The sequence below is a fragment of the Carica papaya genome, chromosome 1 (genome assembly GCF_054855325.1).
Source record: "Carica papaya isolate Zhongbai chromosome 1, ASM5485532v1, whole genome shotgun sequence".
NCBI lineage: Eukaryota > Viridiplantae > Streptophyta > Magnoliopsida > Brassicales > Caricaceae > Carica > Carica papaya.
Genome location: NC_142309.1, coordinates 20,709,164 through 20,727,129, shown reverse-complemented (window position 1 = coordinate 20,727,129; position 17,966 = coordinate 20,709,164). Strand labels below are relative to the sequence as shown.

Here is a 17,966-nt window from a genome sequence, read left to right as displayed (position 1 = left end):
ATGAAATTTCTTTTTGAAAAACATCATGGTGAAAGAATTGAACTTGATGAAGTTAAAAAAACTAATTAATCAATACAAGAAAAGGATCATGAGAAGCATGTTGAGTAACCTTTACTAGATATTCTAAAGATGACAAAGAAGTTGTCATCTCCAATGGTTGATGTTCAAGAAATAAATGTGGTTAAAGGACCAATTAGTGAACCTGTTCAAAATAAGATTGAACAGCAACCTAATATAGAAAAAGTGAGCAAGTTGTACATGAACCTCTTAGAATGTCTAGTAGACAACATCATGCACTAGACATGTTAAATCTTTTAGTACAAGATGATGCAACAAATGAGGTTAATCATGATGATAATGACCCCAAGACCTATGAAGAAGTTATGCAAGATTATGATTATGAGAAATGGATAAAGACCATGGAATCTGAAATGAAAATTCATAAAGGTCAACAAAGTTTTGACTTTGGTTGAAACTTCAAGGGATATAAAGCCTATTGGTGATAAATAGATTTTTAAGAAAAAAAATTAGAGCAGATGAAAAAGTGGAGACCTATAAAGCCCGTCTTGTTGCTAAGGGATATCATCAAAAAGAAAAAATTGATTATGATGAAACATTTTTCCTATAGCAATGCTTAAATCAATTCGGATTCTATTTCATGTAGCTGCATACTATGATTATGAGATATGCCAAATGGATGTGAAAACAACTTTCCTAAATTGTGAGTTGGAAGAGGATGTGTATATGACACAACCAAAAGGTTTCATATCCCCATCTAATCATGATAAAGTATGTAAGTTATAAAAATCTATTTATGGATTAAAGCAAACATCTCAGAGTTTGATTCATTTTAACAAACAAATTGAAAAGTTCAATTTTGTTAGATGCAAAGAATAACCTTGTGTGTACAAAAAGGTTAGTGAGAGTACGATTATTTTTTTAGTGCTATATGTAGATGATATATTACTCATTGGGAATGTCATACCAACATTACAAAATACTAAGATTTGGTTATTTGAATAGTTCTCCATGAAAAACTTGGGAGAAACAACTTATATATTGGGAATAAAGATCTATAGAGATAGATTTAAGAAGTGGCTTGGACTTTTTCAGTCTATGTACGTTGACACCATTCTAAAGAGGTTTAATATAAAAAATTCTAAAAATGACTATCTACCTATAAACATTGAATTACTCTTAGTAGAGAGAATTGTCTTAAGACCTCTAAAGAGAGAGAACGGATGGGTAGAGTCTCGTATGCTAACACAATGGGAGCTATCATGTATATCATGACATGTACACGTCTTGATGTGGCTTATGCACTATGAGTGACTAGTCGATATCAGGCAAATCCTGGTGAGGATCATTGGAAAGTGGCAAATACTATTCTTAAGTAGTTAAGAAAAACTAAATACTAATTCCTCGTCTATGAAAAATCTGAGTTAAAATTGAAAGGTTATACCAATGCAAGTTTTGCTTCAGATAAATATGATAGCAAATCTATATTTGGTTATGTGTTCACCTTAAATGGTGATGCAGTGAGTTGGCAAAGTTCTAAACAAACTACGGAGCTGATTTAATGACCGAAGCATAATATATAGCGACAAGTGAAGCTACTAAGGAAGCTATTTGAATGAAGAAGTTCTTAACTGAACTTGGTGTGGCTCCTTCAATAGAAGGTCCAGTTCCATTATTGTGTGATAATATTAGAGCTATCGCTCAAGCAAAAGAGTCGAGATTGTATCAAAAGTCCAAACACATTCTGTGGAGGTACCACTTGATTAGAGAAATCATTGAATGTGGGGATGTTAAAATTCAAAAGGTTGATGGAAATGATAATGTAGCTAACCCGTTCACTAAGGCTCTTGGTGCAAAGGAGTTTGATAAGCATAAGTAGAAGTTAAGAATGAAGTACATGATAAATTGGATCTAATGTAAGTGGGAGATTATTAGGGATATAAGTGTTATTGCCACGATCTAATTATTCGTGTAATATATTAAATATATTATTATTTGAGAATTTATTTTAATATATGATAATAATATTTTATTATCATATTTATTAGCTTATTGTTTAACTTATGTGATAAAAAACTTAATTAAATTTATAGTTTTTACAACAAGATAGAGATCTTGATAATGAGAAAAAACTTTTTATGATTTAATCTAAAATATTTTTAGTCGTTGGATCATCAAAATAGGACATTAATTGTAAAAACTCAAACTTTAATGAATATGGAAATATTGAATCAACAAAATAGTAACGGAAGCAATTGAAAGTTTATGATTTACATTCCTTACACAATAAATCAGGGTGCCCAATAGGACTACAGGAATGCTCATTTTTGAAAGTTTCAGTAAAGAAATAAATAAATAAAAAGAAACATAACTAAAGATCCTATAGAGTTAAGCTCCGCTGGGCAACTCTGATGGGATGTGGGAGACAGCTCTTATTCGTAACATTCTTGTTGTTCAGAATATAGATCTTGGTCTTCCTGATCTGTAATGGTTAAATAAAGTGAATGAGCTACACTAATCCAGTAAGAATATCACACTTAACAATGATACAGAAAATCAAATATTGGTAAAAATTGTTAAACAACGCAATGAAGCCATTATCTCTTTTTAAATAAATTGTTTAACTTAAAAACTATTATTTCAAACTTAACTTTATAAGTTTCCAAAATTGACATTTGAAAACAAACCCGAATAGCATTTTATTACACATTTAAATGAACAATAATAATAAACTTACTTTTTTACTTGCTAACTAGTACCTCTGGGGTCCATGTGATACCCTCTAAGCATGAACCCAATACCCAATACCCAATACCCAATACCCAATTTATCAATTAACCAGTCGTCCCCATACTCCGTCCACTAATGGACGCCAAACATACCACCACTTCGATACCCCGTACGATATAAGGGTGATCTATACCTCATAACCCCTTCCGGTATGAGATTTCTCAGCCCTGTTCGACTGAAATAATATCTACGGTAGGATTTTTTCTATGCACTGGGTTTATACACCCTTTTTCAGGGTACCTGATGAGCCCTTTTTACATGCATGTTCACATCATTCACTAGCCACCAATTACAAATTATAACCTCATTTCATGATTACTAGATAAATAAAATGATAATTTAATAGACTATATAGTTCAATATTGAATATTTAGAGAGACCATAATCAAAACAGTTATTTCAAAACCAATCAACTGATAGGGATAAAGAGTTAAGTAAATTAATAAACAAGAATGCAAATAAACCTATGAATTAAAGTGCATGCGGTAAGCAAAAAATAACAGTTTAGTAATAATTGAACAATATAGATAAAATAGGTAATTTTGTACTACAATTACCGGCTCAACTGGTGACCTGTAATTAATTTTAGAGTTTTTTAATTTTTACAAAACACACAATTATTAACTATTAGACTTAAATTTACTATAATGGGAAAAAAGGGTGAGAGATTCTTACCCTGGATCGGTATTCGAAACACGTTCTTTTCACTGCATCTCCTTGTAGCTCTTGAGTTTCTTGGGTTTTTCCTGCATAAATCAAAAACACGAGTCGCATATCCCAAAATACCCAAAAAAGGCCAAAATAAATACTTATAAATTTTTTTAGCCAGTTTAGGGTTATGTCACAATAGCATCGCCATGCTCCGGCATCGGCTCAGTTGCCTATGACGGTGTTTCTTCTCGACCTGCTCTTTTTGGTTAATTTTGGCTGGTTTTGACCAGTTTTGCATAGAAAACTAAAAAAACAGGGTTATGAAGCCTCTGTTGGTTGAAAAATGGGAAAAATGAGGCCCTACCGGTGAGGGAGTTCTCCGGTACGACGGGTCTACTGTTCCTCTCTTACTGTTAGGGTTTCTCTTTGGCTAGCCTACATAAGAAAGAGATGAGGAACACACTAGTCAAAGAATCAAAGGAAATAAGAAATGGAAAACGGAAAGGTACTCATCGTAGGAGTTTTCGGGTTGCGATCGCGGCAACTCAGTCAAGCTTTGCTTGCATTTTTTAGCTCACCCGTTGGCCTTTTGGCTTCGATATGGGTGTGGGAAGGTTCGAAATTCAATTCCGAGCAGAAATTTTTTTTTTACCTTTTCGGCATCAACGGTGGCTCTAGTGCAGCATCAGCGGTGGCCAGTGTCATTCTCCAGTGATTGGTTCACTTTTTACCCGCCCCTCTTTTTCTTCTTCGATGACCTCTCTGGTGGCTAGGGTTAGGGTTCTATGCGAAGAGGAGTTTAAATATTCATTTTCAGTAAATCTGGGTCGTCCATTCGAGGAGACATGGCTCATCCTCAGTTGTTGGATCCGCTAGCACGTGGATCGCCTGCGTGGGCGTGTGTCCATGTGTCTGCCACGCGGTGCACAAAGACTGGCCGCACTATTTACATGGTGGTCCACGTGGCCAAACTTTTGAAAATTTTATTTTTTTCCTAGTTTTCCATATTTATTTTCAAATAGGTCCTCCTTTATTTCTACTTTGGTCTTGATTTTTGAAAATATTTTCTAATGCATCCAAAATCCAATTTTCATCAAAAATTCATAAAAAAATAAAATTTAAATTATTGTAATTTATTTTTCTTATTAATATTAAATTATCTCCAGCTAAATTTTTGGACCCGAGTGTTACAACTCTCCTCTTCTTAAGAAAAAAATTGGTCACTAAAATTTATTGTTCTCTTACTAGTCAAACAGTTGGGGGTACTGGGCTCTAAAGTCTGATTTTAACTCCCAAGTAGCCTCGTCTTTCGAGTGATTATGTCATAAGATCTTGACGAAGGGGATTTCTCTATTGCAAAACACTCTGCTCTTCCTGTCCAAATTACCTACCCGTATTTCCTCATAGGATATATCTTCTTAGAGTGGAAGTGCCTCATGAGACAATATGTATGAGGGGTCTAACTTGTACTTACCTAATATAGACACATGAAATATATTATGAACTCTAGATAGCTCTGGGGGTAGTGCTAGTTTATAGATGGATGTACCAATCATATCCAAAATCTTAAACAGTTCGATGAATCGAGGGGTTTAACTTTCTCCTTCTTTCAAACTTGCTGATACCTTTAAAGGGGGTGACCTTAAGGAATGCTCGATCGCCCTTCTCAAATTTCAAATCTCCCTTTTGGATTTTCACATAACTCTACTGCCTACTCTGGGCTGTCTGGATGTTCTTCTTGATTTTTACTATCTTCGCTGTGGTCTTATCTATAAGATCTGGGCCAATCAATTTTCTATCATCCACCTCTTTCCAACTGATCATCAATCTACAGAGTCGGCCATACAATGCCTCATACGGGGCCATGTCGATACTTGTTTGATAACTTTTATTGTAGGCGAACTTTATCAGGGGTAAGTAACCATCCCAATGTCCTCCGAAGTCTAGAACACAAGCCCTGAATATATCCTCTAGTGTACGAATGGTTCCTTCTGACTGTCCATCTGTTTGAGGATATAATGTTGTGCTGAAGAACAATTTCGTTCTCATTAATTACTGAAAGCTTGATCAAAACCAAGAGTTGAACCAGGGGTCCCTGTCTGATACCACTCTCACTAGAACTCCATGTACTCTAACTATCTCACAGATGTAAATTCTAGCTTGTTTAAGGGGTCAGTCATTCTGATGGCCAAGAAATGAGAGGACTTGGTGAGTCAGTCAACAATTACCCATATTGCATCATGCTCCGAGCGTGCCTTAGGCAACCCTGTTACAAAATTCATAGTGATATGTTCCCATTTCCACTCTGAAATTGGTAATGACTGAAATAGCTCGCTTTGGAGTTGATGCTCTGCCTTAACCTACTAATATACCAGACACTTAGAGACGAAATCAACAATTTTTCTTTTTATCTCGCTCCACTAAAATTGGAGTCGCATATTTTGATACATCTTAGTGCTTTCGAGATGCATGGTAAATTTTGAATTGTGGACTTTTGTCATGATATCTCTTTTTAGTTCACTATCATTTGGAACAGACACCTTGTTTTAAAACCTGAGTATTCCATCGACAGAGACTCAAAATTCTAGATTTACACCCTATTCTGTAGCTTCTCTGAGAGCTGCTAGAGTGGAATTAGTCAGTTAGGCTTCATTTATTCTCTAAATCAGTTTGGGTTAAACAGCTAGATGAGCAAGACATGTGGCCCTTTTCAAATCTTGAAGTTGTATCTATTGCATAGCCTCTATTACCCTACATTTAGAAACCCTTATGTGAGCCAACATACCTGCACTTTTTCTACTGAGCGCGTCTGCTACCACATTGTCCTTACTTGGGTGATACAAGATTTTACAATCATAGTTCTTGAAAAGCTCTATCAAATGCCTCTGATGCATGTTGAGATCCTTTTAAGTGAATATATATTTTAAACTTTTATGATTTGTATAGATCTCAAAAATCTTCCCATACAAGTAGTTATATCAGATCTTCAAGGCGTGGATAATAGCGGCAAGTTCCAAGTCATGGGTGGGGTAATTTTTTTCATGATTTTTCAACTTTCTAGACCCATAGGCTACGACCTTCCGTGTTGCATCAGCCCATAGCCCAACCTTAGGTAGGAAGCATCATTGTACACTATGTATTCACATGTCCCACTCATCAGAGCTAAAACTGGTGTAGTAGTCAACCACTTCTTAAGTTCTGTAAAGCTCCTTTCACAGTCATCATTCTACTCAAACTTGATGTTCTTTTTCGTAAGCTAAGTAAGGGGGCGACTAGGCTTAAAAACCCTTTCACAAACTTTGATAATAACCTATCATCCCTAAAAACTTGTGCATTTCCTTAATCGAAGTCAATTTCTCCCAACCCATTACTGCATCAATATTATCAGGATTCACTGACGCCCTATTTTTTGATATTATGTGCCTTAGGAAGTTAGTATGCTCGAGCTAAAACCTACACTTGCTCAATTTTGCATACAATTTCTTTTCCCTGAGAACCTGTAAAACCAAAGTTAGGTGCTGAATGTATTCCTCTTTACTATTTGAATAAATACTACGACGAACTGATCCAAGAACTGCCTGAAAATGCTGTTAATCAAATCTATAAAAATGGTTGGTGCATTGGTTAACCCAAATGACATGATTAGAAACTCATAGAGCCCGTACCGGGTTCTGAAGGCCGTCTTGGAAATGTCATATGCTCTGATCTTTACCTGATGATAACCCGAACGCAAGTCAGTCTTGTAGAAAACCTGAGCACTGTGTAACTGATTGAAAAGATCATCGATCTTGGAGAGGGAGTACTTGTTCTTGATTGTGACTTTGTTCAATCCCTTGTAGTTAATACACAACCTCAGGGACCCATCCCCTTTTCTTGCAAACTTGACTCCAACACCCTAAAGAGATATACTATGTCAGATTAACCCACTATCTTGCAATTCTTTGATATGTTTTCTCAGTTCTTTCATCTCAACACAACTCATACGGTGATGGACAACTGAAATGGGCTAAGTATTAGGATGAAGATCTATGGTAAATTCAATTTTCCTATCCACCGACATTTCGAGTAGTTCATCAGGAAATACATCCAAAAATTCTCAGACCACAAGGATCTCTTGAATGTAAATTTCTTTCTTAGGCTTTCTTAATGTAGAAAAGAACAACTGAGTTAAAACATCATCTAAACAACGCAGTTACCATAAGAGAATGATATCTAAAACTTATTAATTTGTGAATCACTCTTCGTTAGGAAGATTAAATACAAGCTTCTTATGAAAATAATATACAGTGGTGTGATACGCCGCTAACCAATTCATCCCTAGAATTACATCAAAATTTCCCGTGTATAGTGCTATCAGGTCTACACCTAATTTTTTATATGCTATTTTTATGATACAAGCTTTGTATATGACATCCCCTAGTAGTGTCTCATTCCTAAGAGTAGACACAAACAGCACAAAATCAAAATTTTCCAGTAACACATTCAATTTTTTTGCAAAAACATGTGAAACAAAAGAATGTGAAGCACCAATATCAATTAAAATATGTGCAAGGTAATTATAGATAGTGTACGTACTATGTATCACGTCTGGGTTGGGTTCAGCATCCTGCTGGGTTTAGGCTCTGTCCTAGATTGAAGGTCTGTCCTGATTCTGATTTTGTGGGCACTCTTTTGCATAGTACTGGGCACTTCCACATATGCGGCATGTATTATTGAGGTAATAACAGGGTTGGTCCCTATGATCTTTGTCACAGTGCTGACAAATCTTACCGCATCCTGTTACTAGGACCTGCGAAGGAGATTGAGTCACAGGCCTAGGTCTCTTATTCTACTGAATCGGTGTAGTAGGTGCTGGCCTGCGGTGTAGAACCGGGGGTTTGAAATTATCCACTGCTGGAGGAAATATGCGAAGATTCTTCTCTATTAGTTGTGCCTTAGCTAGAACTGTTGAGTAGGTGCTGAGTTCGAATACATACAGTTGTCACTTGATCTCAGGACGGAGACCTCACTCAAACTTCTTTGCCTTTCTACTTCGTCCATCATGCTCTTAGGAGAATACCGACCCAACTTAAGGAATTTTTAGGCATACTCAGACACTGTCATCTCATCCTGGGCCAGGAGTACAAACTCTATCTCTTTCAAATGCCGAAGATGCTCTAGGAGATATTTTGCATTGAATGCTACCAGGAACTGTTCTCAAGTGACTGAAATGGGTAAAGTGGCCCGCTTCACTTGCCACCAGCGACCTACCTCACCCACGAACATATAGGTAGCAAGTATGATCTTTTGTTGGGGAACCACCCCAAGAGTTGCGAATATCTTCTCTATCTCTACTAACCAAAACTCGACCTCTTCAAAAGAGGATGCTCCGACAAAGGTAGATAGGTTAAGTCTCTTATACCTCTCAATATAACTTGGGTCCATTATGGGCGGAATTGGGTCATGTTAAAGAGGGATTGGATTATATTGGGGAGGAGTTGAGTAAAATACCCAGAATTAATTTTAAAAATTTAAAATTAATGTAAAAAATATAATTTTTAAATTCATGAATTCTTATTTAATATAAAAATTAGGAAAAAATAGGTGGAAGATGAAATAAAAAATAATTTTGGGAAGAAATGGTGAAATTTTGGGTTCTGGGAGTGATTTTGAAAGAAAAATCGGAAATTAGGGGTCAAAATATAATTTAAAAAAGTGCCAGGTAGGATCACCCAATCAGCAGTCTCAACGAACCAGAGCGTGCTGCATGGCAAGGTATACTGACATGGTGCCACGCGGGAGGCCATGCTGGAAATCCGCGTGCCTACGATCGGACGGTCCAGATTTGTTCCCGTGTGCGTGGACAATTCGGATCCATTCCTCCTTAGGCGTGATCAGATGATCGCAACTAAACGCGATGAGCAGTCCAGATTCGTTTCCTCTTTAAACGAGATCATACGGTTCAGATCAAATCGCGATGAACGATCCAGATTCATTTTCTCTTTAAATGCGATAGTACGGTCGAGATTAAACGCGATTGACGGTGTAAATTAAAGGAAGATGGATATAAATACCTCACTTCACACCGAACCCTGACCCTAGCTGCCAGCCCCCCACCGGAGAAGAAGAACCAGTCGCCGGAGAAGGGAATCGACTGTCGTCCACCACCGCGCTGGAGCAACCTCTGATCGCCAAAAAAAGTAAAAAAATTTCTATTCGCCTAAAATTTGATTTTGAACACCCCCATGGAAAAATTGGAGGAAAAAGACTGGCGAATGAGCCGAAAACTGCGAGTAAAGTCCGACGGCGCCGCCGCAGAAAAAACCAAAAACTGCCTCCGATGAGCCCCTTCCCGATTCCTATTTTGTGCGATTTTTCTACCATTCTAATCACCATTCTATTTTCTATAGGTTGACCGAAGAAAAAATCCAACAACAAAGGTGAGCTGGTGGAGCCGTCGCACTGAAAAATCCCGCCGCCGGTAAGTTTTTATTTTTTTACTTTTTTCGACCAACCAATGTCCCTTAATGTGTTTTCTCGCATGGATAAGTATAAAACCGGCCAAAATGGATCAAAACTGGCTGAAAACAGTCAGTCCGAGGTAAACCGCCGCTGCAGGCGATGGTGCCGTCGCCGGAGCACAGCAGCTTTACTGTGCCAGAATTTTGAAATTAGCTGAAAAAGATTTTTAACACCGATTTTGGGTTTTTTGGGGTATGTTTAGGTACTTGAAGCGTGTTTTAACCTCCAAAGAAAAATTTAAGAAACCCGGGGACCGCCAGTAGGGGCAGCTGAAAATTTAGTGTTTCAGACATTGATTCAGGTAATAATCTTTCACCTTATTTTCTGTTATATAATTGAAGTTTAATTATAAATAATACGGTATTTAGCGTAATTTAAAAAATATCAATGATTAATTACAGGTTACTAATGGAGACAGAACTGGTTATTTATTATCGTTTGTCATCTTTTAACTGATTATTTGATTTTACCATTTCGAATGCATGATAATACACTGGAATTGGTAAGTTGATTTGCTTGTGTTTTCTTGATGCATATATTGCTTGTTTTGCGTGGTTTACAGTTAAATTGTGAAACTAAAAATTAAATATAAACGAAAAATTGTTTGATTAAGTGAATGGATGAATGGTAGCGTTATTGAATATCCTAGGAGATGATGGATGAACTGGGTATATAGGGAATCCTACCGCGAACGTTGCCTCATACTGGATGGGGTATCGAGGATTGGTACTTTGGCGCACATACCGGACGGGGTATGGGGATAACCCGTTTCACCCTCATACCAGACCGGGTATTGAGGGATGGTATTTTTGGCGTTCATATCAGACGGAGTACGGGGACGGCCTGTTAGTTGACAATGTTGAATAAGGGTTCACACATAGTGGGAACAACCTTATAGACCCCCATGGATACTAGTAGGCAGATAAAAAGGAAAATTTGTTGTTTTGGCTTATTAGAAATGAGATTATGATACTGTTTGTGTTATTGCCTCTATAGGTCGGTTTTGAAAATCTCGCTGCAGTAAGTATATAATAAATAATTTTATTTATGATAAATAAATTTACCTAAATTAAGAGCTCCATTAGTTATTTGTGATTTTTACCAACCTTCATTTCTATACCGGTAAGTAGCATGACATTCTTACTGAGGTAGTGTAGCTTACTCTTTCATTAACCATTTCAGATCAAGCAGACTAAAATCCAGATCCCGATCCACAAGAGGGTTGCGAATAGAATGCCCAGTTATTTTCTTTCCATTTATTTCTTTGATTTTTCGTTTGATCTTTTAGAATGGTTATTCCCGTAACCCTATTGGGTATTCTGAATTATTGTGTAATGAATGTAAACTCTAACTTTATTATTTCACTTCTGCATTCAATTTATTATTTATTTTCTTTAAAGTTCCGGGTTGTTATAGTTGGTATCAGAGCCGCATTCCTCGAAACCATTCCTTTCACAAAAATCCTAGGAAACACCAAAAAAATAAATTATCACTCAACCATTCTTTATGAAATGCAAGTACAAATAGATGAGGAGAGGAAGACCCTCACTAAACCGAGCAGCCCCGAAGGGTTCGCTTGGAGAGGATGTTGACCGATTATTTGAAATGCTATAGAGACTCAACGTTGCCTATTAGGCCCAGGAGGAAAGGAGGGAGCTACCTGACCATCCCCCACTACCACAGGTTGAGCCACCACTGCAGCAGGAGGATCCTGAGCCACCCCGGTATGACCCTGCTCTTCTACAGTACCATCTAGCACCACCACAATATGGTATGGTGCCCCAACTACATCACCTAACACCACTACAATATAGCCTGGTGCCTTAACCACATTATCCGGCACCACTACAGTAGAATCCGGTGCCTCCACCGTATCATCCAATACCACCACAGTGTCATCCAATCTATCCCTAGCACAATCCAGTCCCTCTTCCACGAGACCCAGTTCCTTCCATGATAGATCCAAGCTACATTAAGAAGTATAAAAGACTAAATTCATCTACTTTTATAGAGATATCATCCTTTGAAAAGGCCAAGTACTAGTTAGCTGAGACAGATCAGGCCTTCATGACTCTTGGAGTGATTCCTAAACAGAGAGTCATACTTGCCGCCTATATGCTGGTAGGAGAGGTAGACTGTTGGTGGCAACTCAAGCATGCCACCATGCCTCTTCAAGTCACTTGGGAATAATTCTTGATGGCTTTCAATGTAGAGTACCTCTTAGAGCATCTCCAACATCTGAAGGAAATGGAGTATGCATACCTAGTCTAGAGTGATATGATTGTATCAGAATATGCTCGAAAGTTCCCTTGAGAGCATGACGGATGAAGGTAGAAAGGTAAGAAAGTTCGAGTGGGGTCTCCGTCTTGAGATTAGACAACAACTGTATGTATTCGAGCTCAGGACTTACTCTGCTATTATGGGCAAGGCACAACTAGTGGAGAGGAATCTTTGCACTTTTCCTCCAGCAGTAGGGAACCTTAGGCCCTCGGTTTCACATCGCAAACCAGCATCTACTACACCTGTTCAGCAGAATAAGAGACATAAGCCAATGACTCAGGCTCCTCTTCATTTTCCGACAATAGGACGTGGTAGGACTTACCAGTATTGTGGCAAGGATCATGGGGACCGACCCTACTATCACCTCAACAATACTTGCCGCATATGTGGGAGTGTCCAGCATTACGTGAGGGAGTGCCCGAGGAATCAGAACCAAGCCAGACCTCCTATCTAGGGCAGGGCTTACAACCTCACTTAACAAGATGCAGAAGCCAACCCAGATATGATACAGGGTACGTACACTATCTGTAATCATCTTATACATATTTTGATTGATACTGGTGCCTCACATTCATTTGTTTCACATATTTTTACACCAAACTTGAATACTTGATTCTGTTTTGTTTGTGTCTACTCCTGGGAGTAAAACACCACTAGGGGAGGTTATATATAGAGCTTGTATCATAAATATAGTAGATAGAAAATTAAGTGTGGACCTAATAGAAATTGACATGGGGGACTTTGATGTAATCCTAGGAATGAACTGGGTAGCGGTGTATCATGCCACTGTAGATTATTTTCATAAGAAACTTACATTCAACCATCCTAATGATGAGTCATTTATAAATTAATAAAATTCTTTAAACATTATTCCCTCATGTCAATTTTTCCTATTATTAAGTGCTTTAACTCGTCTGTTTTCTCTAAATAGGCAAACTTAAGAAAGAAATTTATATTCGAGAAATGCTGGTAGTCCGAGACTTTCTAGATGTGTTTCTGAATAAACTACCCAGACTGCCAGTGGACAGAGAAGTTGAATTCACCATAGATCTTCAGCCAAGCATCTAGCCTATTTCGGTTGTGCCTTAATGCATGAGTCATGTTGAGATGGATGAGTTGAGAAAAGATATCAATGAATTGCAGGATAGTGAATTCATCCGATATAGTGTGTCCCCTTGGAGTGCTGGAGTCACATTTGTAAGGAATGAGGATGAGACGTTAAGGTTATGTATTGACTACAGATGACTGAATAGGGTCACGATCAAGAATAAGTACCCCCTCCCTAGGATCAATGACCTTTTTGATCAGTTGCAAGATGCCCAAGTCTTCTCCAAAATAGACCTGCGTTCAGGTTACCATCAGCTAAAAATCAAGACAAAAGACATTTCTAAAACAGCTTTTCGAACCAGGTACATACACTGTGAGTTCCTGGTCATATTATTTAGACTAACCAACGCACCAGCCATCTTCATGGATTTGATGAATAAGAATTTCAGACAATTTCTAGATCAATTCATCATTATATTTATCGATAATATCCTTATCTATTCAAAAAGAAGAGATGAACATGTTCACCATCTGACTCAAATTTTGTAGGTTCTTAGAGAAAAGAAGTTGTATGCAAAATTGAGTAAGTGTGGGTTCTGATTCGAGCAAACTACCTTCATAAGATACATCATATCAAATAATAGAGTGTCAGTGAACCTCAAAAAAACTAAAGTAGTGCTCAGCTGAAAAAAATTAACATCGGTCAAGGAGATTCGTAACTTTCTAGGAATGACAGGTTATTACCGCAGGTTCGTGGAAGGATTTTCTAGCCTAGTCGCTCCTTTGACTCGGCTCACAAAGAAAAATGTCAAGTTTGAGTGGAACGAGAACTGTGAAAAGAATTTTTCATAACTAAAGAAGCGGTTGACTACTGCACCTGTGTTGGTTTTGCCGAGCGGGACAGAGAGATATACAGTTTATAGTGATGTCTCCTATCTGGGGTTGGGTTGTATTCTGATGCAATATAGGAAGACCATAGCCTATAGGTCCAGGTAGTTGAACAGTCATGAGAAAAACTACTTCACCCATGACTTAGAACTTACTGCGATTATCCACGACTTAAAAACTTGGCGCCATTACTTGTATGAGAAGACTTTCATATCTATACCAACTATAAGAGCTTGAAACACATATTCACTTAAAAAGATCTTAATATGCATAAGAGAAGATGGATAAAATTCCTCAATGACTACGATTGCAACATCTTGTATCATCCGATCAAGAGCAATGTGGTAGCTGACGCACTCAATAGAAAAAGTGCAGGTATATTAGCTCAATGATTTTAGAATACAAGGCAATAGGGGCCGCACAACAGGTACGACTCTAGGACCTGAAGAAAGTTACATGTTTGGTCCACCTGACTGTTTAACCTGAGTTGATCCAGAGAATAAAGGAAGTTCAATCCGCTGATTCCACCATAATAGCCCTAAAGAAAGATGCAGAACAGAGAGTAAATTCAAAATTTCGAATCTCTACCGATGGGTTGCTTAGATTTTAAGACAGAGTGTGTGTTCTATATGACAGTGAACTGAAAATGGACATCATGACTGAGGCCTATATGTTAAAATTTGCATGCATCCCGAAAGCACTAAGATTTATCAAAGTATGCGACCCCGATTTTGGCGGAACGGAATGAAAAGAGATGTGACCGATTTTTTTTCAGGTGTTTAGTATGTCAGCAAGTCAAAGCAGAGCATCAACGTTCAGGTGGGCTACTTCAACCATTACCAATTTCGGAGTAGAAGTGGGAACACATCATAATGGATTTCGTGATAGGATTACCTAGGACACGCTCGGGACATGATACCATTTGGGTAATTATTGACCGGCTCAACAAATCTTTCCACTTCTTGGCCATCAAGATGACCGACCCCTTGGACAAGGTAACAAGAATGTATATCTGGGAGATAGTCAGGTTACATGGAGTGTCAGTGATAGTAGTGTCCGACAGGGACCCCAGGTTCACTTCTCGATTCTAGTCTAGTTTCCAGCAAACTATAGGAATGAAATTATCCCTTAGTACTACATTCCACTCTCAGAACGACGGATAATTAGAAAGAACGATCTGTACACTTGAGGATATGCTCCGAGCTTGTATTCTTAACTTCGGGGGCCATTGAGATGATTATTTATCCTTAATAGAGTTCGCTTACAATAAAAGCTACTAAGCAAGTATTGGCATGACTCCATATGAGGTGTTGTATGGCCGTTTATGCAGATCGTTGATCTGTTGGGAAGAAGTGGATGATAGAAAATTATTCGATCCAAATCTTGTGGAGGAGACTACAATCAAAATAGTTAAGATTAGGAAGAATATTCAGATAGCTCAGAGCTGGCAAAAGAGTTATGCGGATACCCGGAGGAGGGATTTGAAATTTAAGAAGGGTGATCGAGTGTTCCTTAAGGTTACTCATTTCAAAGGAATCAATAGGTTTGCCAAGAGGGGGAAACTAAATTCCTAGTTTATTGGATCATTTGAAATCTTATACAGGATTAGCACCACCGCCTACAGACTGTCACTACTTCCAGAACTATTCAAGGTCCATAATGTGTTTCATGTATCCATGCTATGCAAGTACAACCTAGACCCCTCTTAGGTTTTGGCCAACAAGTCCCTTTCACTATAGGAGTATCTGTCTTACGAGGAAGTACCGGTGGGTGTTGTGGACTAAAAGAGCAAAGTACTCTGCAACTGAAATTTTTTTTTTTTTTTGTTAAAGTCCTACAACAGAATTACACACAGAGAGAGGTCACATGAGAGCTAGAATCAGACTTCAAATCCCAATATCCCCAACTATTTGATTGAGTGAGAGAGAAACAAATTTAAGGGACCAAATTTCTTTTAAGGAGGGAGAGTTGTAACACTTGGAATTAATTTTAAATTAATGAATAAAATATAATTTTTAAATTCATGAATTTTTATTTAATGTAAAAATTAGGAAAAAATAAGTTGATGATGAAATTGAAAATAATTTTGGGAAGAAATGGTAAAAATTTAAGTTCTGAGGTATTTTTGAAAGAAAAATTAGAAACTGGGGGTCAAAATATAATTTAAGAAAAATATACCACGTAGGACCACGTAGTCAGTAGTTCCGACAAACCGGAGCATGCCGTGTGGCAAGGCACGCTGACTTAGTGCCACGCGGGAGGCCACGATGGCAATCCGCATGCCTGTATCGGATGGTCCGGATTTGTTCCTGTGCACGTGGACGATCCAGATCTGTTCCCTCCTCAAACACGATCGTACGGTCACGATTAAACGTGATGAACAATCTAGATTTGTTCTCTCTTTAAACGTAATCGTATGATCCAGATCAAATCGCGATGAACGGTTCAGATTCATTTTCTCTCTAAACGTGATCGGACGGTCGAGATCAAACGTGATGAACAATCCAGATTAAAGGGAGATGGATATAAATACCTAACTTCACACCAAACCCTAACTCTAGCCACCAGCCCCTGCAGGAAAAAAAGAACCAATCATCGGAGAAGGGAGCCGACCGCCGCCCGCGGCCATGCTGGAGCCACCTTCGACTGCCAAAAAAGGTCAAAAAATTTCATTCACTCGAAATTTAATTTTGAACACCTCCATGGCCAAATCAGAGCAAAATAACCGGCAGATGAGACAGAAACTACGAGTAAAGCTCGACAGCGCCGCCGCGAAAAAAACTAAAAATCGCCGCCGATGAGCCCCTTTCCGATTCCTATTTTGTGCGATTTTTTCACCATTATATTCACTATTCATTTTTCTACAAGTTAATCGAAAAAAAGCGTCCAAGCATGAAGGTGAGCTGGTAGAGCCACCACACTAAAAAATTCTGCTGCCGATAAGTTTTTATTTTTTGACTTTTTTCGGCTAACCGAGACTCCTTAAACGTATTTTCTCGCAGGGATGAATATAAAACAGACTAAAATCGGATAAAACTGGCCAAAAACGGCTAGTCTGAGGTAAACCATTGTCGCGGTCGACGATGCCGCTGTGTCAGAATTCTAAAATTGGTCGAAAAAGGTTTTTAACACTTATTTTAGATTTTTTGGGGTATTTCGAGATACTTGAAGCGTGTTTTAATCTCCAAAAAAAATTTAGGGAATCCAAGGACCGCCAATAGGTGCAGCTAAAAGTTTAGTATTTCAGACACAGATTCGAGTAAGAATCCATCATATTATTTTCTGTTATGGAATTGAAGTTTAATAATAAATAATACGGTATTTTACATAATTTAAAAATTTTCAATAATTAATTACAGGTTACTAATGGAGGCGGAACTAGTTATTTATTACTATTTGTCCTATTTTAATTGATTGATTGATTTTATAGTTTTAAATGCATAATAATATACTAGAGTTGGTAGGATGATTTCTTTGTGTTTCCTTAATGCATGTATTGCTTGTTTTGCGTGATTTACAGTTAAATTGCGAAACTAGAAATTAAATGTAAATGAAAAATTGCTTGATTAAGTGAATGAATAAATGGTAGTCTTACTGGATATCTTGGGAGATAGTGGACGGACCGGGTACATAGAGAACCCTACCGTGAACGTTATCTCATATCGGACGGGATATTGAGGATTGGTATTTTGGTGCTCATACCGGACAGGGTATATGGACGACCCGTTTCACCCTCATACCAGACGGGGTATTGAGAGATGGTATTTTTGGCGTTTATACCATATAGGGTA

General features: G+C 37.9%; 1 pseudogene; it reads left to right on the top strand.

Annotated features, from left to right (window-relative positions):
* Positions 1-1,241: 1,241 nt before the first annotated feature.
* On the top strand, positions 1,242-1,897 carry LOC148270431 (secreted RxLR effector protein 161 pseudogene; annotated as a pseudogene).
* Positions 1,898-17,966: the final 16,069 nt, after the last annotated feature.